The following is a 21,989-nucleotide window of genomic DNA, read 5'->3' on the forward strand; positions in this document are numbered from 1 at the left end:
GTCCTAACCTTAAATCACAAGCGTGGCGGTCTGTGCAACCAGTATAGAAGGCCACCAGTGTGCAACAAACAGCATAACAAAAGTTACAGTTGGCCGAGCTTGGTAGAAATCCCACCTCTTCGAGTCATACCCATTGGAGACCAGGCCCCACCCACATGTGGGCCCCTTACTGAGTTGCCATAGTATTTAACTACTTCAGGAATGGACAGGCTCTTTAAAAAGGCTTCTGTGAGACTCCTTCCTGACTCGGGCCCTGCATAACAGCAAAGAAAAATACCTGCCTGATTACTGGAATGTTCATCATGTAGGACTGAATTGTCATATTTATTCATCACCATGCTCCATAATTTGTTTGACAATAGCCTTAGCCCTAAAAAGGCTTAGATGTAGTTTCTCAGTCACAGTCCAGTGCTTCAGTGAGAAAAGGTCTTATCGACTATGGGTCTAGGTATTCAGAATATCAAAGACTCCTTTACACATTAGCATTTAATTCAGTTTAATGCATCGTTTACAATGGTTTTTAGAGCTCTGCACATGATTGCATTGGAACAAGACCACACAGCTACGTTTACTTTCTTATAATCTATGTTGTGACTATGCACATAGGTCCTCAATACAAAGTGGTCAGAACTGGGTGGCGTATTTATCATTAACCACATCCTGTAAATGACATTGCCACACGGGGGGGTATTTATTTCATATGATTAATACTGCCTAATCAGATTGTTCAATGTGAAATGGAGGCATAACATACAGAATCTCTGAGTCAACTTCCACATATTCTGCACTTTTTTTCTGGGATCCCCCTTCTCTTGCAACCAGATACATTTCGGCAGGTAAGGCCTGTCGGAAGCTACAACGGATAAACTGCAGGGGTGTAATAATTATCATACAACTCATAATTCTGATGGGAATCGAAATGTAGCCGTGGACATGTAGTAAGGTCCCTAGTGTGTATGAAACCTGATCTGAAGGTCCATGCTGTTATGTTCCTAATGACAGGGTTAGTCCCAGTTAGCATTATTCCCAACCCTACTTAGCTTTCTAAAGGTGGTACAGTTAGGTTGAAATGTCTCATGCTCGAACTTGGCGCCTCTTTGCAGACTGTGGTAAGACAGCGCCACGCTGGAGTAATGGGCCATGTTTGTACAGTGTCGCTCGTGTCCTCCGGCTCACCCTTCACAATGCCTAATAACTGCCTAGCTGAACGCTGGGAACAAGCTTTTTTAGCACCACAGCTTGTAAACACGGCTTCAGTTTCATTTCAAATGTTACAACCAACGAATCTCATTCAGACTTACCTTTAAGCTTGATGGTTTCGACAGCTTCGCAGGAAAGGTGAAGGTTTTGTTGATATGAAAGCTAACCGCAGATCTGCTGCGTGGCAGAAAGAGGCTAAAATGAAAGTTCTCAATTTTCAAGAACTCCCCTAAGACCAGAGATATACACCCACACAAAGCCCAACCCCACCCCCATCCCCGGGATGTTGCCCACTACCCAAAGGTTGCCAGGCCATCCCTCCCATGTGTTGATACGAGGCCCAGTGGGGTTCTGATGGGAGGTCGATGTAGTAAGGTGCGATCTTTAGAAGAGTATGGAAATAACATTGGCATGTTCGCTCTACCCGAGCGTACAGCGTCCTATTTACGGTAGGTCCAGTACTCTACTACAACACCATACTTCTTAGAGGTAAAGCCTTCTCTTTCGAAGACCTATTCTAATTCAACACCAAATATTCTGCCAGTAACAGTCTCCAACTCCTTGAAGTTAGGCCAAAAAGAGCAGTCTGAAATACTAAGGACACAATTCCTGAGGTGGCTAACATGTACACTCTTACCTTGAGAGGCACAAAGTCCGCCAGCAGGGTCTTAGTAGGAAAGGTCTGTTCGTAACTTTTAGTAAACATTTCTAATCGCTTTCAAAGCCAGTAGGCTCCATAATGTAGATTTTCCTAGTTTATGACGGAAAGTCTTAATTTTATTAAAGACACAGAGGCGAGTATTATGCGTTTCTTTTCTCGCTTTATTAATACAGCAGCAGTCAAGAAGAACAACAAATCCCATAAGGCTAACACAGACAGCCAATGTGATTGAAAAAGTAGTATAAGAATATCACAACCAATTGGAATGACCCCATGCCATTGTGATGTCACTTGAATGCAAGCAGCCCTCTTTTCTTGCGAATAAAGTCAATCATTGAAGAATAACGGGAATAGAGAACAAAGGATAAACAATGCCATAAGAAAAGCAAAAACTTCAGAACAAAAGTCAAGTATCCTGTAAAGGAAGGGATGTTCCATTAAATCCGAGGGATTCGATTCCGAACTTGAAGTGAGTGGGCACTCCACATGATGCCAGGAGGTCCAATTAGGATGTTGGTTGCGTAGCCGAAACTGGCGCTGGAAGAAAGGGAGGGAGACAAAAACAAAGTTTAATCCAGAGGTGGGATAATACTCGCCTCCGTGTCTTTAATAAAATTAAGACTTTCTGTCATAAACTAGGAAAATCTACATTTTATGACAAGACCGGAGGCTCCGATTATGCGAGTTTAAAGCATATTAATTACATTCAACGAAACATTATCAACAGGTTTGCAATAAAAAACTCAAAAGGTATTATCATTGGACCAGTCTGCAGATTTGAGAATATCCTCCAAACGAGAACCTGCCCAGAAGGCCTTGGAAGCCATAGCCCCTCTGGCAGAGTGAGCTCCAAATCTGGAAATATCTATGCCCGCTAAAGACATGATCCATCTAACCCAAGGCGCTAAAGTAGCAGATGAAACCGGGTTATGAGGTTTCCTGAAAGAGATAAGAAGTTGGGAAGAGGATGTTCTCAACTATGTAGTTTTTTGTTCATAAACTTTGAGACATTGGCCTACACATAATTTCGGATGTTGAAGGAAATAAGGATAACAAACTGACGATAAGTTGGTCTTGGTACGTCGAACAACCGAGAACAACAACCCGAAGGAGTGAATTGGCGGTTGGAGACGTCCAATGCTTTAACGTCCGATAGACGTTTAATAGAAATTAAACATAATAACATTGTTCATTTGGCAGATAACATTTTTAGTGATAAAATTGAGTTGTCTGGCAAAGAGTTCAAATATTTTAGAACAACATTAACATCCCACAATTTATTGTACTTTGGTAGAGGAGGTTTTGAAATTTTTACTCCCTTTAGTAATCGGCATACCAGCGGGTGCTCGCCGACCGGTTTCCTATTGACATGTGTATGGTTAGAGGAAATAGCTGACCTGTAAAGGTTGATAGTACGGAAAGCTTTGCCTTTGCTGGCTTCTGCGGCCAAGAAATTGACTATAAATATTATATCTGTTGAAAAGGGATTAATGTGCCTTCCCAAACACCAGCCGTCTCATAAACACCAGGCTGCCTTGTAGGCTTTCTTGGGGCAAGGGGCCCAGGAATTTGCGATGTATTGAGAAGCTTCTGACGAAATGAGAGGGAAAGGTTGGGAATTCCTGAAATCTTCCAGGCGGATAGAATAAGGAGATTGTCCGTAATGAGGGGGTGAGGACGATGAAGAGGGTCTAGAAGTAAGTCTGGGAAGGGCTGAATTAGCAGGGGAAAATCCACTGGGAGTTCCAGTAAGATAGGGAACCATACCTGGGATTGCCAAAACGGAACTATGAGAATAAGAGAGCCTGTTGACGTCTGACTCTGTTGATCATGATAATAGGGGGAAAGGCGTAATTGAGCGAATGAGACCAATCTTGTAAGAAAGCATCTGATGCTAAGGCTAATGGATCTGGACACCAGCTGCAAAATCGAGGAAGCTGTGTGTTGAGTCGGGATGCAAATAGGTCTATGGAGAGCGGACCCCATAATGATTGTATCCTGTGGAAAATTGAAGGATGAAGTTTCCAATCGCTGGAATCTCAAAGATGACGAGAATGCCAGTCTGCCACTGAATTGAGGACCCCTGGAAGGTATTCTGCATGAACTGAAAGATGGTTTGAAAGGCAAAATTCCCCAAAACTCTTGGCCAGATCCGCCAGAGGTTTGGACCTTGTACCTCCAAGATGATTTATGTACCTGACTGCGGATGTATTGTCCATTCTGAGAAGAATTGCACAATGTACCTTGTGTTTTGCCAGGCTTCTGATTGCAAAGGATCCGGCAAGCATCTCTAAACAATTGATGTGCAATTTGGACTCCTCGATAGACCATGTACCCCCAGTCAAGATGGGACCACACCGGGCCCCCCAGCCTAGATGTCTTGCATCGGATTCTAACACAAGATCTGGGGCTGACGGAAATATACTTTTCCCGTTCCAAGCATCTAAATGGTCTATCCACCACTGAAGCTCTGTGCGAAATTCGAGATCTAAGGGAACGAGGTCGGAATAAGACAGCCCTTTCCTCAAATGTTGGATCTTTATCCTTTGAAGTGAGCGGTAATGAAGGGGACCTGGAAAGATTGCTTGGATGGAAGAGGAAAGCAGACCTACTATTCGAGCTAATGTTCTGAGAGAGATGAGGGAGGTTTTATGGATTTTATTTTCGTTGTAGGAAGAAGAAGGGTAGCCGAAATGGAATTGATCTGGAAACCCAAGAATTCTAGGACTTGGGAGGGAGTTAGGAGAGATTTTTCTCAGTTTATTATGAAACCTAGGTCCTCTAAGAGAGAGCAAGCTGTCTGCAAATGGAGTAGCAGAGTTTGAGGAGACTGATTCAAAATGAGGATGTCGTCTAAGTAGATTAGGAGCCTTATACCCTGAGCCCTTAGATAAGCAACTACAGGCTTGAGGAGCTTGGTGAAACACCAAGGGGCAGACGATAGATCGAAGGGTAGAGAGGTAAAGTGATACGTTTGATCTAACCATAGGAACTGAAGGAATTTTCTGGAAGCCGGATGTACGGGAACCACTAAGTAAGCGTCCTGAAGATCCAGTCTGACCATCCAGTCGTTTTGGAGAAGTATATCTCTGAGATGAAGAATTGTCTCCATTTTGAAATGTCGGTATACCACAAACCAATTGAAATGTTTTAGGTTGATGACCGGACGCATCTTTTTGTTTTTCTTTTGAACTAGGAAAATTGGGCTGGTAAAACCCAAGGGATGAGGACGAGTGATTGAAATCGCTTGTTTTTGCAAGAGAGAGCTTACCTCGGCAGATATCAACTCGTTCGTTTCTGCAGAAAAATGGGGAAGAGGGGTGAAAAATATTTGCACCGGAGTAGAGTAAAGCTCTATGTTGTAACCCTGTACCGTGTTTAGAACCCACACATCTGCTGTAATTGTTAACCAATTTGAAAGAAAATGGAAAATACGACCCCCTGTTGGAAAGAGACCAACTTGAGGGCTTACCTGTAGGGTTGGAGGCTCTAGGGTGTCTGAAGGACCTGGCACGATAACCTCTGCCACGCTGGGGGTAGAATTGAGGTCTGAAGTATTGTTGGTAGGAATTATAGTAAGCTCTGGAGCCTAGATTGGAAAAACCACGGCCGGTAAAGCGGCCCCTGCCTCTACTGGCCCTGGCAAAAACCCGTTGGTTGAACATCTTCCTCATGGATTGTTGTGCTTTATCCAAGGAGGTAAAAGTGGCTACATACTTGCTGAGGTCCTTTATGAAGGAATCCCCGAACAGTTGTCCCTCAGTATGGATCTGAGGATGTACAGTCGCCAAATTCATTAATTTAGGGTCCAATTTGATCAGGAGGCCTTTACGTCTCTCGTGAATGAAAGCGGAATTAGCATTCCCTAAAAGGCAAAAACAACGTTGGACCCAGAAGGAAAGCTCCACTGGGTCAAAAAAGGTACCATCCAGTCTGGCCGCCTCCACCATGTCAAAGATTCTTGTTAATGGGCCAATTACGTCAAGAAACTTGTCCTGGCAGAACGACCACGCTTTATCTACCCCTTTGCGAGGGTCCTTGCCTTGCTTAGTAAAAAAGGTTAACATCTGCTGGTCAATGGCTGGAGTAGCAGTTGCCTTGTGCGGAAGCACTGGATGTGGACATTCTGATTTCAGTTTGGCTCTGGTTTGTTTATCAAGGGGGGAGAATAACTTTTGTGCCACATAACAGCCAACATGTTCAGCTGGGAACCATTCTGTAGAGTTGGGATGTAGAATGTGGGAGGGATCGAACATAGGAAAACCTTCTGCATCAAAGAGGGGGGAGACGGAGGGAACTTTATGTTTCTTTGGAGGGGGAGCCTTAAAAGAATCATCATCGTCTTTATCAGAAACGTAGTAGTCTGAATCAGCGTCTGGCATGTCCTCATCAGTATCTGGAGCAGAGGCCGTGGGAATAGAAGGGGGTATATTATGTTGTTTGGATTTTCTTTTTAGAGAGGGTCTGGAAGCCATATTGTTATACTCCTTGGCAGGAGCCGTAGGAGGAACCGCGTCCTCTGTCATGTGTGAGTTAAACTCACTCTGCTTTTGAGTCAAACCCGAGGGGTTGACTGGCAGGCGTTGACTGCATTCCCCTGCAGTCAGGGCCGGAGATTTAGCTAATAAGTTAGAAAAATTTGATTCCAAGTTTTTTGATAGTTTTTGAATCGATGACGCCATTGCCTGCTGAACAGAACTTTTAATAAAATTACGAAGTTCATTCCTTATTTCCTCTACACTGGGAACACTCTGTTCCATTGGAGAGGTATTAGGTTCCATTATAAAGAAAATATATATTATTTAAATATAGGGGAAAAAATCTCAAGCAATAGGTAGAAAAAATATGCCTAAATAACAAATAGGGCTAAAAACCCAGGCAACCAAGGGTTAACAGAGGAATAAACCAAAGTTGGAGCAGAAAAAACTCCTCCTCCCCCTGGGCGTGCTGAGGAACGAGTTACTCGGGACTGACAGAAGCTGGGTAAATAGCCGAAGCAGTCGTCGGACAAACTGCAGAGCAAGGTAGGAGCGGTAATGAGGAGTTTATTCCTCGCGTCAGGAAAAGAACGAATGACGGTTATTTCCCAGACGCGAGGAAACACGTTTAGAATGCCGCGCGTGAGGCGCGCACAAAACTGTTCAGATTCTCAGCCCAGGAGCAACCGACGTTGCTACCTGGGTTCCGAGAAGGGAACGCGAGCGCGAGCGAAGCGCGCTGTTAAATCAATGCAGCAACATGCCGACAACAAAATATGAAAGCAGAACTCAGTTAAATCAATAATTATAAACAAACAGTTTGAAATAAAGTAGCGTCATGAGAGGAATTTTTGTTTTGAACTTATCTTACCTGCAGCAGCAAGAAAAGAGGGCTGCTTGCAGTCAAGTGACATCACAATGGCATGGGGTCATTCCTATTGGTTGTGATATTCTTATACTACTTTTTCAATCCCATTGGCTGTCTGTGTTAGCCTTATGGGATTTGTAGTTCTTCTTGACCGCTGCTGTATTAATAAAGCGAGAAAAGAAACGCATAATAGGAGCCTTCGGTCTTGTCATAAAATTAGCAGCGCTTGATCGTTTTTTCATTGAATCCCACGGGGACCACTTCTATGTGGCACTGAGGCGCAGGCACCAAAAGTATTTCAGCTGAAGGGCTCTAAAAGCTCCCGAAAGCATGGGCTGTGCCCGAGGAAAGAAGCCCCAGCAGTAATGTTTCTAATGTTATAAATTTTCATCTGTTTATGGAATTGCACAATTTTATTCACATTACACCTGAAAGCAAATACTGACAATGACATTGGTTTTGAGTTTTGAATAGTGCGTAAAGAAAATGTTTTTTCTGAACTTTACTAGCTAACACGACAGGTCTAGCAAGCATAGCAGCAGTGAAATACTTTCTAACACAACTAAAAGAAATTTAAAACAATGGTAGTGTGAGTGACAACGTATATCAAAGAGATCCAGTGAGGAAATGTGTGCATGTGAGTGTCTGAAAGTCTGATAGTATAAGCACGATAGAAAAAGTGTATGTGTGTGAGAGAGTGAGTGTGTGTGTGTGAGTGTGCACAAGAATGCAAACGCATGTTAGAGAATGTGTGTGTGTGTGTGTTATGCTTTCCAGTGTGCCTGCTCATCCTGGCACAATGGCTTATGTGGCAGTGCACCCATGACACATAGATTGGAATATACCTGTGTCAATACGCAAGTCCTGGCTTACCAGAGGTAACCTTTGGTGGTAATCATGACAAAATGCTGTTGGTAACATATAAAAGGAATATTTTGGCAGAAGAAAGGGCACCAATGATATGGAAGCACAAGTGGCAAAATGCTGATATTGACATATTGGAAGTAATTCTTGGCAGAACAGAATGCATCCACTGTAGGTGGTACCCATTGCAAAATCCCAGCCTTCGCATATTTGAGGTATTATTTTAGATTTTACCTGAGACAGTGCACACGCTGTTGGCAGAATCTTTTGTTAACAAAAAGAAGTTTAATACGAGCCTAGAGCCCGTCCTTTACTTACCATTATTTACCATTGGTTGGCTTCCACTCCATTCTTATTGGTCAGCGCCTCCTGCTTCTTCCTGCTGCTTCAGTGTTTGCCCCTGTTGTGGAGCATGGACATAGTAGAGCTTCCTTGTTCATGGCCTGTGTTCTTCCACTGGCCTCGCACTCCTGCAGGTACTTTGTTTTTGTTTTTGACATGTACTATATAAGAATGCATAGCACTCTACAGTCCATCTCCCTCCCCAGCTTGTTCCCCTCCTCCTGCTGCTGATTGTTGCTACTCCTCCTTCCTCCCCTGCACCTCCCTCATTTAGTTTTCTCTATTACATCCTCTTCCCACTGTCCATTGTTGCTGTTCCCTCCCTGCTCCCCTTATCTCTCTTGTGTTTCTTTCCTTCTCTTCTGAAGCTCCCTTTTGTTGCTTGCCTCCCCTGTGTTTTTTCAGACATTTTGCACAGCAGCAGGGGCTGATGTGCAACATGCCTTAAAAGAAGCACTATGATGCAGTCAATGCTGACCATGTCCTAGTGCTTTTTTCCCTTTACCTTAAGCCATGTGGCACAGCAGGGCATGCTGCCGTGCAACATGGCATACACGAAAGAAAAAAGCACCATGATGTGGTTGACATGTCACAGCACTTTTTTCTTGTCTTTAAGCAGTGTTACACAGCAGCCCACACTGCTGTGCAACATGTATAAAAAACATTGACAGGGTCAATAGATCTTGCATAGGTGAAACCTATTGGCACTGCCATTGCTAATGCTTGTTGCCACATGGAGGCCCCTAAGGTATATGAGGGGAAGTGCACCCAGGACAAAATTCTAGCATTGGTGTATTGGAAGTAATTCTCAAGATATGAGGTGAACCTATGGCAAATTTTGAAACAAACTGAGTCAGGTCTTGAAAAGGGCTAGGCATCCCTGGCACACTATGTAAATACTAGAATATTTCATGAGTGCCCTTTTTAGGTCAAGCCTCAGCAGTGCTTGCGCTGTCACTTAGCAATGGTGTGGAGGCCCGTAAATAGGCAGTCGAACCTCCAGCACTGACAGCACCACAACAACCACTGACCATATTATAAGCCCAAGTCGCAGTGGTGGGCACCAATGGCGGTCAGCCAATGACGACCTAACCCACAGCATTTCACGGTCACCAAAGTAATACACAACAGGATATTGGATGGATTTGAAAACAACACAGCTGACACACATTGCCACACTGGACACATCTGAAAAGGGCACTGTAAAAAACACCCCTTCACACACTACAATAATCTCATCATTTTCACAGCAAGTGCCAGCAAGACAGAGCTATACAATACAGCAATACAATAGGCACACCTTCTATTTTTTTCAACATCCCATCCCACACCCTGCACACACTTCACTCCATTCACAGCCTTTTGCACTACCCCAGTTTAGTTACCAGCTGTCACCCGTTTTCTCATTTTTTTCTGTGTACCACCACGTCACACTCCAAAAACCAGCGTTTTACAGAGGATGAGTTGAAAGTCATGGTGGATGAAATCATTAGAGTAGAGCCACAATTGTTTGGAGCCCAAGACCAGCACACTCCTCTCAGTAGGAAAATAGAAATGGGGGACAGGATAGTTGACAGAGTCCATGCTGTAGGCACCACCTTGCACACATGAGGACATCAGGAAGAGGGAACAACCTCAGGTGCAAGGTCCATTTCTTGGTCTCCCGGCACCAGCTGCAGGCCAAGGAGACTGACGGTGGCCCTCCCAGTGCCCCATTACATCTCTTTCTCTGGGATGAGAAGGTCTTGGCCATCCTGCATCCCGAGGGCTTGATATGAACACCTGGGGGAGTGGAGCCTGGTAATTCACAACAACAAAAATGTCACCAAAATGCTTTCTCATGTATGCATGCCACAGCTCATGGGAAACATCCTTTTTTACGACTTTTTTTTTTACGAAGGTCGTGGTTAACGAAAGCGCAACAACGCTTTTTTTAACCAGGACTTCGGTTTTTTGTGCCTTAACTACGTATGTTCTGAACAACGAACATGCGTGGTTAAGGTACAAAGAAGGGACTTGGCGAAGGTAAGTGGTGGGTTTAGGTTTTGGGGAGGGGGCGGGGGGTCAGGGGGTTTTAGGTTTTGGGGTGGGGTTGGGGGGGTGGGGCGTTTTTGGTTTTGGGGAGTGGGTGGGGGGTCACGGGGTTTTAGGTTTTAGGGTGGGGTTGGGGGGTGGGGCGTTTTTGGTTTTGGGGAGTGGGTGGGGGGTCAGGGGGTTTTAGGTTTTAGGGTGGGGTTTGGGGGTGGGGCGTTTTTGGTTTTGGGGAGTGGGTGGGGGTCAGGGGGTTTTAGGTTTTGGGGGGGGTTGGAGGGATGGGGAGAGGGATGTAGGGTGAATGGTGCCTATTGCTAATGATTTTATCAGGAATGCCTTTACAACAAAATATCGTTGTTAAGGGATTCATGGTAAAATCATTAGTAGTAGCAACGAGGTCGGTGTTCCGACCTCGTTGTTAAGGCAGTAGTTGTTTTTGCAGTCGTTGTTTCGTCGTATATTCACAGCTCACCTTTTCCCTACTTTACTTTTACTCCACTCACCAGCCCAGTGCTCTCTCCTCCAAATACTCCTATATGTGAAATCCCAATTGAACGGAACCCACCTGTTTATTTCTTTTTACATATAGAGTGCGTAGTACAGGGGGTGATAGGACTGCAATTCCCAGGAAGCACTGTTACTGTAACTCCAACCACCAGCCCAGTGTTCACTGCTAGAAATACCATTGTTTGGCAAGTCTCAACTGAAATGTACTCACCTGGGGGTTCACATTTGTATAGTGTGTGTACCACAGGGACTGATAGGACTGCAACTCCCAGGAGTCACTGTTTCTGTAACTGCAACAATCAGCACAGTGTTCTCTTGTCCAAATACCCTATTGGTACTCTATCAAATGAAGTGTACTCACCTGGGGGTTGGAAGGGGGTTACATTTGTTACATTTGTTACATTTGTATAGTGTGTATACTACAGGGACTGACAGGACTGCAACTCCCAGGAGGCACTGTTTCTGTAACTCCAACCATCAGCACAGTGTTCTCTTCTCCAGATACTCTTTTAGTAATCTCTCAAATGAAATGTACTCACCTGGGGGGGAAGGGAGGGGTCTTCAGATTTGTATAGTGTGTGTACTACAGGGACTAACAGGACTGCGAAGGCCAGGAAGGTCCTGTGTCTGTGAATCCAACCACCAGTCCTGTGTTCACTGCTACAAATACCATTGTTTGGCAAGTACCAAATGAAGTGTACTCACCTGGGGTGGTTCTCATTTGTAAAGTATGTGCACTACAGGGACTGACGGGACAGCAACTCTGAGCAGGCCTTGTGTCTGTAACTTCAACCACTAGACCAGTGTACACTTGCCCAAATATCCTTGTTTGGTAACTCACAAAGAAATTGTACTCATCTGGGAGGATACTATTTGTATAGTGTAAACTAGAGTAAATGACCTGACGGACTGCTACTCTCAGCATGCATTGTGTCTGTAACTCCAACCACTATCACAGTGTGCACCTATCCAAATACCCTTGTTTGGTAACTCTAAATTGAAGTATACTCACCTGGGGAAACAACATTTGCATGGTGTGTAGTAGAGAGAGCAACAGGGCTGCTGATCCTAGGAGGTACTCTTTCTATAACCTCAAGTAACAGCACAGTATACCCTTGTCCCCTGTCTGTCAACTCATAAATGAAGTTTACTCACCTTGGTGGATGACATTGGTCAGGTATGTCAAGTACATATATTTCCCTGACTGCAACTCACAGGAGGCACTGTTACTCTGACTACAAACACCAGAACAGTGTACATCCGATGAAAGAGGTCAGTTTTCCAACTCTCAATGTCAATTTACTCAGATGTGTGTATATCGTTTGTATAGTGTGTGTAGTAGAGGGAGTGACAGGACAGGACAGGATGCATAAATGGCCATGTCTGTGAAATCCCAATTGATGTTTAATCACCTGGTAGGAGACCATTTGTGAAATGGTGTGAAGTGGAGGGAGTGAGTGGAAATCTAAGCCTAATAGGCCCTGTCCCATAAACTCCGAAACCAAAATTAGAGTTCACTTGCCCTAACCAGTCTAGTGGAGAAGTCCCAAATTAATTCTACACACCTTGGACGATGTAAATTGTCATGTTTGCAGTGGAGACAGTGACATGAGTCTGACTCCCAGGAGGCACTATTTCTCCAAATATAAAAAAAAAAGACACCAGTGGCCACATGATCAAATACCTTATCCTAATAAGTCACATTTGATGTTCACTCCCCTGGGAGTGAGCAGCATACAGATCATGCCTAACTCTGAAATGTGTCTGGCTACCTAACGCCATCTTGACCTACTAACCCAAGATGAAACCATTGAGGACACAGGCAGGACAGCTTACTCAGTGTGCTAAACAATAATTCTAAAGGCCTCAAGAGGTATAACCAGATTGGTATTGGCAGAACATACATTAACACTGCATTAACCATATGATGAATACTGTCACATATATACTATATACCACAAACTCATCGGTCTGCCTGTATCACATTCAACTAGGCCTCAAAATGACCAAAAACCTAACTTGCCTATCCACTGTTTGGCTTGCACTTGTGTCAAGTTGACACTCTCAGGCCATCCCCCCTAGGGACCAAGATATGTACATCTCAGCAGCTGTGACAGGCAAGGAGAGCAGACATGCTCCACAAATGACATGTCAAAACAACCATTACCATGTGTACCTGGCACAACAGGATTACCTGATAAACAACTATGTTCAAGGTCTCTGCGAAATGTAACTGTAAATGGTTGAATATAGATGTCACAATACAACTAGTAACATTGTATCTTTCACATCAACAGGTTGTGCTGTCACTGGCCACACAAAGGCCACTGAAGAGAATGCCACTACCCCCCAGCATGAAGCCCTCAGTGATGACAACGATCCTGGACATCTAGACGTGGAGGACGGTTCTGGCCCATCTGGGCAACCTGGTCAGACGCCACCAGTGAGTATCACTGTGGCCACATGAACACCTCCCAGCCTGGTTGCCTCAACATCATGGACAACCATGCGCGCTCAACCTGTGCCACTAGAACACTGACAACCATTGTGCGGGTAGGAGGTATGGGAGGGCTGCTGTGGGCCAGCGGGGTGAGGCCACTAGGGCTGCTCCTGGCCAAGACATCATCAGCCATGTTTTTGGGGTCTATGAGGAGTCCCAATGCATGATGGGCCAGGTACTAACTGAACTCCATGAAATGAAGCAGATGCTGAGGGAATTCATACAGGAAGTGCATGCACAGTGGTAGGCCCACAATACCAACATGGCCTACCTAACAGTGGTGCTGAGAGACACCAACACCACCCTAAACAGGAATCAACAGCAAGACTCCACCCCTTCCTTTTGCATGTCTACACCTGGCACCTCACCATCGGTGCTAGCCACTAGAAGGGAGGCCCTGCAGCGGAAGGACCTGCTTAGACACCCCTGCCTCTGCAGCAGCAGCTCACCCTCACACAAGCGGGGACATCCAGCGGATTGTCTGGGAGGAGAGGATGCCAAGACACCTACCACTGCCACAAAGTGACCTTTTCCCAAATTACCTCCTTTGTGTGCCACATGTTCACTCTGTTGACTGTTCCTCACCACTTTCCATCACCAATGGGAAGAGTACACAGTACTTTGGAATTCCAAAGCTGTGGCATCTATCTACTACAATGATTTTATCCACCATGGCTGAACCCTTCACTTTTCTGTTCCGTCATGTCCCTTACTTTTATTCTATGCACAAATTCACAGTTAATACCACTTATCACAAAGTTTGTTCTTGCTTGCTTCCGTTTCAAATTTTGATATTTAGATATGTAAGACTTTGTGAAGCAAATGATGAAGATACAAGATACTAGTGAAAGAGGTATGTGTTATAGGTACAGTGTCCTGCTAAGGATTATAACCAACACACACAAACACATTGGTACAAGTGTCTGGTCACACCAAACATTTGATTCCACTGTACAGCACATAGGCTGTCAAAATGTCTGCACTGTCATAGCCAAGAATGGGTGACTCAAATTATACCAAGGTACACAGACCAAGGTACAGCCCTCCAGACCACTGAAGAAAGAGCCTTGTCAGACATTTTCCTGCAGAATATGCAAACAGAAAAGTGGGTGGTGAAATCAGCTTGAGCCTTATCACATACAACACCAAAGCAATACAACATCACATACACCAAGGTATAGACAGAGGGCAGTATAGAAGTCCGTGATCACAGGCACATCATGATCCAATGACCATGCATCTGGTGGTATGACACAAATATATTTCAGTGTTGTGGCACAGGCACTGTGGCCTGCAATGATGAAACACATCTATAGCTACATACAAGTCACACAAGACTATGTGAAGGGTGAATGCATCACTTGTTCTTAATGACAAAATATTTAATGTCCACACAATCACATACATTATGCAATCGGCCCACTACAGTACAGTAAACAAGTCCAATCTGTAATTCTTATCTTTCACCCAAATATTGATCAAGCTACTTTGGCCCAGGTCTCATACACCCCAAACGTGTGACCTACATTACCTGGAACAATCCATGTCTACTTCCTATGTTGGAACAGCATCAGATACCTGCCAATGTCACAACTCCGAAATGCCCATAGGAGGATGTCATGGTGAAGGACCCTGTACAAACACAAAACAAGGAGTATAGGCTTGAAAGAAATCCTATTACACAATTCATATGGCAAGCATCTAAAAAGGAAATTATATTGCAATGAGACTGTAGGAAAGTACCATCTTGCCTGGCATGTCACCCCCATTATCACTGTATGTATGTTTGTTTTTGCCCATGTGTCACTGGGATCCTGCCAGGCAGGAACCCAGTGCTCATAATGTATGCCCTGTATGTGTTCCCTGTGTGGTGCCTAACTGTATCACTGAGGCTCTGCTAACCAGAACCTCATCACCTCATCAGTGTTTATGCTCTCTCTTTGCTTTAAAATTGTCACTGCAGGCTAGTGACTAATTTTACCAATTCTCGTTGGCACACTGGAACACCCTTATAATTCCCTTGTATATGGTACCTGGGTACCCAGGGTAATAGAGTTCCAGGAGATCCCTTTGGACTGTAGCATTTCTTTTGCCACCCATAGGGAGCTCAGACAATTCTTACACAGGACTGCCACTGCAGCCTGAGTGAAATAACGTCCACGTTATTTCACAGCCATTTTCACTGCACATAAGTAACTTATAAGTCACCTATATGTCTAATCCTCACTTGGTGAAGGTTAGGTGCCAAGTTACTTAGTGTGTGGGCACCCTGGCACTAGCCAAGGTGCTCCCATATTATTCAGGGCAAATTCCCTGGAATTTGTGAGTGCGGGGATACCATTACACGTGTGCACTACATATAGGTCAATACCTATATGTAGCGTCACAATAGTAACTCCGAACATGGCCATGTAAAATGTCTAGGATCATGGATTGTCACCCTAATACCATTCTGGTATTGGGGGGACAATTCCATGCATCCCCGGGTCTCTAGCACAGAACCCGGGTACTGCCAAACTGCCTTTCCGGGGTCTCCACTGCAGCTGCTGCCACTGCCAACCCCTCAGACAGGATTTTGCCCCCCTGGGGCCTGGGCAGCCTGGTCCCAGGAAGGCAGAACAAAGGATTTCCTCTGAGAGAGGGTGTTACACCCTCACCCTTTGGAAATAGGTGTGAAGGGCTGGGGAGGAGTAGCCTCCCCCAGCCTCTGGAAATGCCCAGGGGAGGTGCCCAGAGCTCCTCCAGTGTGTCCCAGACCTCTGCCATCTTGGATACAGAGGTGTTGGGGCACAATGGACAGCTCTGAGTGGCCAGTGCCAGCAGGTGACGTCAGAGGCCCCTCCTGATAGGTGCTTACCCCTATTAGTAGCCAAGCCTCCTTTCTCAGTAGTCAAACCTCCTTTTTGGGCTATTTAGGGTCTCTCCTCTGGGCTATTCCTCAGATAACAGAGTTTTGAAAGATGCACTCTTGGATGGATTTGGCTTAACCACTGAACAATACCGGATTAAATTCAGGGACACCAGAAAAGAGTCCTCTCAAGACTGGACAGATTTTGTTGACTGTTCAGTGAAGGCCTTGGAGGGTTGGTTACATGGCAGTAAAGTATCTGACTATGAAAACCTGTATAATCTGATCCTGAGAGAGCATATTCTTAACAATTGTGTGTCTGAAATGTTGCACCAGTACTTGGTAGCCTCAGATCTGACCTCTCCACAAGAATTGGGAAAGAAGGCAGACAAATGGGTCAGAACAAGAGTGAACAGAAAAGTTCATAGAGGGGGTGACAAGGATGGCAAGAAGAAGGATGGTAAGTCTTCTGACAAGGGTGGGGACAAAGATAAAAAACATTCTGAGTCTTCATCAGGCCCACAAAAATCCTCTGAGGGTGGTGGGTCCAAATCCTCTTCAACCAATCAGAAAAAGCCTTGGTGTTATTTATGTAAAGAAAAAGGCCATTGGGCAAGTGATTCCACTTGTCCAAAGAAAAACACCAAACCTCCCACCACCACAACCACAACTGCAACCTCTAGTGCCCCTAGTAATAGCAGTGGTGGTAGTAAATCTACTACAAATAGCCAATCTAAGGGTGTAACTGGGCTCACTATTGGTAATGTAGTTGGGGTTGGTCTTGTTAGGGAGACCACAGAGGCTGTTTTAGTCTCTGATGGTGGCATTGACTTTGCCACCTTGGTTGCTTGCCCCCTTAATATGGATAATTACAAGCAACTACCCCTAATCAATGGTGTTGAGGTTGAGGCCTACAGGGACACAGGAGCCAGGGTAACTATAGTTATAGAAAAACTGGTCCACCCTGACCAACACCTACTTGGTCAGAAGTACCAAGTGACTGATGCTCATAATAACATTCTTAGCCACCCCATGGCTGTTGTGAATCTCAACTGGGGGGAGGGTGGGGGTTACTGGTCCAAAGAAAGTTGTGGTAGCCACTGATTTCCCTGTAGACTGCTTACTGGGCAATGATTTGGAAACATCAGCTTGGGCAGAAGTGGAGTTCCCTGCCCACTATCCCTCCCTCTATAGATAATTCTCCTTTTGAGGAAGAGGAATCCTCTCCCTGTGCAGAACCTACACCAGAGGAGCTGGCAGCAGACACTGCTGAGCTTTTGGGTGCGGGGGGGCTTCCAGGGAAGAGCTGAGTGTGGCACAGCAAACCTGTCCCACATTAGAGGGTTTAAGACAGCAAACTGTCAAACAGCGGAATGGGGATGTCAGTGATAGCCATAGGGTGTATTGTGAAGACAACCTCTTGTACACAGAGTCAAGGGACCCTAAACCTGGAGCTGCCAGGAGATTGGTCACCCCCTTTCAGTACAGAGAGTTTCTTCTCACCCTGGCACATGACATTCCTTTGGCTGGGCATTTGGGCCAGACGAAAACTTGGGAAAGACTTGTCCCCTTGTTTCACTGGCCTCATATGTCAGAGGACACTATAGAGTTTTGTCGCTCTTGTGTGACCTGCCAAACCAGGGGCAAGACTGGTGGCACTCCAAATGCCTCCTTAATTCCACTTCCAGTGGTTGGGATGCCCTTTGAAAGGGTAGGGGTTGACATAGTTGCCCCCCTTGACCCTCCAACAGCTTCAGGCAATAGATTCATCCTTGTGGTAGTGGACCATGCCACTAGGTATCCTGAAGCCATCCCCTTAAGGACCACTACAGCTCCTGCAGTGGCAAAGGCCCTCCTGGGAATCTTTTCCAGGGTGGGTTTCCCTAAGGAAGTGGTGTCAGACAGAGGTATTAACTTCATGTCTGCATACCTCAATGCAATGTGGAAGGAGTGTAGTGTAACCTAAAAGTTTACCACAACTTACCATCCACAAACAAATGGTCTAATAAAACTCTCAAAGGTATGATAATGGGACTCCCTGAAAAACTCCGAAGGACATGGGATGTCCTGTTACCTTGCCTCCTTTTTGCTTACAGGGAGGTACCCCAAAAGGGAGTGGGCTTCAGCCCCTTTGAACTCCTATTTGGGCACCCTGTGAGAGGTCCTCTTGCTCTGGTGAAGGAGGGTTGGGAACAACCTTTAAAAGCTCCTAAACAGGACATAGTGAACTATGTACTTGGCCTAAGATCAAGAATGGCTGAGTATATGAAAAAGGCCAGTAAAAACCTTCAGGCCAGCCAGGAGGTGCATAAGCAATGTCATGACCAGAAGGCTCCCTGACTCAGTACCACCCAGGACAGAAGGTGTGGGTATTGGAGCCTGTGGCCCCAAGAGCCCTCCAGGACAAATGGAGTGGACCCCACCAAATTGTTGAAAAAAAGGGTGAGGTTACCTATTTGGTAGACCTGGGCACTGCCAGGAGTCCCCTTAGGGTGATTCATGTCAACCGCCTAAAACCCTATTATGGCAGGGCTGATCTCACCCTGCTCATGGCAACAGATGAGGGACAGGAAGAAGAGAGTGACCCTCTCCCTGATCTCTTCTCCACCACTGAAGCTGATGGCTTAGTGGAGGGAGTGGTCTTAGCAGATTGTCTTACTGCTGAACAGAAAGACAACTGTGTCAATCTCCTAAGTCAGTTTTCTGAACTCTTTTCACTTATACCAGGTACTACTACTTGGTGTGAACATACAATTGATACTGGAGACAGCCTACCTGTCAAAAGTAAGATTTATAGGCAGCCTGACCATGTTAGGGACTGCATTAAACAAGAGGTACAGAAAATGTTGGACTTAGGGGTGATTGAGCTTTCAGAAAGCCCCTGGGCTAGCCCAGTTGTTCTTGTACCAAAACCTCACACCAAAGATGGAAAGAGAAAGATGAGGTTTTGTGTGGATTATAGAGGGCTCAATCAAGTAACCAAGACAGATGCTCACCCTATACCCAGGGCAGATGAGCTCACAGATACACTGGCTTTTGCCAAGTATCTAAGCACTTTTCATCTAACTGCAGGGTATTGGCAGATTAGGTTATCAGAAGATGCTAAACCCAAGACTGCATTTTCAACGATTGGAAGGCACTACCAATTCACAGTAATGCCCTTTGGTCTGAAAAATGCACCTGCCACTTTTCAGAGGTTGGTGAAAACAGTCCTGCAAGGGTTGGAAGCTTTTAGTGCAGCATATCTAGATGATATTGCTGTCTTTAGCTCAACCTGGGATGATCACCTGGTCCACCTGTGGAAAGTTTTGGAGGCCCTGCAAAAGGCAGGCCTCACTATCAAGGCCTCAAAGTGCCAGTTAGGGCAGGGGAAAGTGGTTTATCTGGGTCACCTGGTAGGTGGAGAACAGATTGCACCACTACAGGGGAAGATCCAGACTATCATGGACTGGACTCCCCCTACAACTCGAACCCAGGTGAGAGCCTTTTTAGGCCTCACGGGGTACTATAGGAGATTCATAAAGAATTATGGCCTCAATGCAGTCCCTCTTAATGATCTCACTAGCAAGAAGATGCCCAAGAAGGCATTGTGGACAGCCAGCTGTCAAAAAGCTTTTGAGGAGCTCAAACAGGCAATTCATTGTACAGACTGATGCATCTGAATTAGGGGTTGGGGCAGTACTATCACAACTGAATACTGAGGGCCAGAATCAACCAGTTGCTTTTATCAGCAGAAGGTTGACCCCTAGAGAAAAGCGTTGGTCTGCCATAGAGAGGGAGGCCTTTGCTGTGGTCTGGGCACTGAAAAAGTTGAGACCATACCTGTTTGGTACTCACTTTATTGTTCAGACAGACCACAAACCTATACTTTGGCTAAAACAAATGAAAGGTGAAAACCCTAAACTGTTGAGGTGGTCCATATCTCTACAGGGAATGGACTATACAGTGGAACATAGACCTGGGAGTACCCACTCCAATGAAGATGGACTCTCCAGATAGTTCCACTTAGACAATGAAGACTCATCTGGGCAAGGTTAGCCTTTTTGTCCTTCGTTTGGGGGGTGGGGAGGTTGTGTAGGAAAGTACCATCTTGCCTGGCATGTTACCCCCATTTTCACTGTATGTATGTTTGTTTTTGCCCATGTGTCACTGGGATCCTGCCAGGCAGGACCCCAGTGATCATAATGTATGCCCTGTATATGTTCCCTGTGTGGTGCCTAACTCTATTACTGAGGCTCTGCTAACCAGAACCTCAATGTTTATGCTCTCTTTTTGCTTTAAAATTGTCACTGCAGGCTAATGACTAATTTTACAAATTCTCATTGGCACACTGGAACACCCTTATAATTCCCTTGTATATGGTACCTAGGTACCCAGGGTATTGGGGTTCCAGGAGATCCCTTTGGGCTGCAGCATTTCTTTTGCCACCCAGAGGGAGCTAAGACAATTCTTACAAAGGACTGCCACTGCAGCCTGAGTGAAATAACGTCCACGTTATTTCACAGCCATTTTCACTGCACATAAGTAACTTATAAGTCACCTATATGTCTAACCCTCACTTAGTGAAGGTTAGGTGCCAAGTTACTTAGTGTCTGGGCATCCTGGTAACTCTGAACATGGCCATGTAACATGTCTAGGATCATGGAATTGTCACCCCAATACCTTTCTGGTATTGGGGTGACAATTCCATGCATCCCCGGGTCTCTAGCACAGAACCCGGGTACTGCCAGACTGCCTTTCTGGGGTCTCCACTGCAGCTGCCGCTGCTGCCAACCCCTCAGACAGGATTCTGCCCCCCTGGGCAGCCTGGTCCCAGGAAGGCAGAACAAAGGATTTCCTCTGAGAGAGGTGTTACACCCTCTCCCTTTGGAAATAGGTGTGAAGGGCTGGGGAGGAGTAGCCTCCCTCAGCCTCTGGAAAAGCTTTGATGGGTACAGATGGTGCCCATCTCTGCATAAGCCAGTCTACACTGGTTCAGTGATCCCCCAGCCCTCCTCTGATGCGAAACTGGACAAAGGAAAGGGGAGTGACCACTCCCCTGACCAGCACATCCCAGGGGAGGTGCCCAGAGCTCCTCCAGTGTGACCCAGACCTCTGCCATCTTGGATACAGACGTGTTGGGGCACAATGGACAGCTCTGAGTGGCCAGTGCCAGCAGGTGACGTCAGAGACCCCTCCTGATAGGTGCTTACCTCTCTTAGTAGCCAAGCCTCCTTTCTCAGTGGCCAAACCTCCTTTTTGGGCTATTTATGGTCTCTCCTCTGTGCTATTCCTCAGATAACGAATGCAAAAGCTCACCAGAGTTCCTCTGCACTTCCCTATTTGACTTCTGCCAAGGATCGACCACTGACTGCTCCAGGGCGGCTGCAACAAAGTAGCAAAACGACTACCAGCAACATTGTAGTGCCTCATCCTGCTGGCTTTCTCGACTGTTTCCTGGTGGTGCATGCTCTGTGGCTGTCTGCCTTCACCCTGCACTGGAAGCCAAGAAGAAATCTCCTGTGGGTCGACTGAATCTTCCCCCTCCAACGCAGGCACCAATCTTCTGCATCACCGGTCCTCTGGGTCCCCTCTCATCCTGATGAGCGTGGTCCCTGGAACACAGGAGCTGGGTCCAAGTGTCTCCCACAGTCCAGTGGCCCTTCTGTCCAAATTTGGTGGAGGTAAGTCCTTGCCTCCCCATGCCA

The sequence above is a fragment of the Pleurodeles waltl genome, chromosome 7 (genome assembly GCF_031143425.1).
Source record: "Pleurodeles waltl isolate 20211129_DDA chromosome 7, aPleWal1.hap1.20221129, whole genome shotgun sequence".
NCBI lineage: Eukaryota > Metazoa > Chordata > Amphibia > Caudata > Salamandridae > Pleurodeles > Pleurodeles waltl.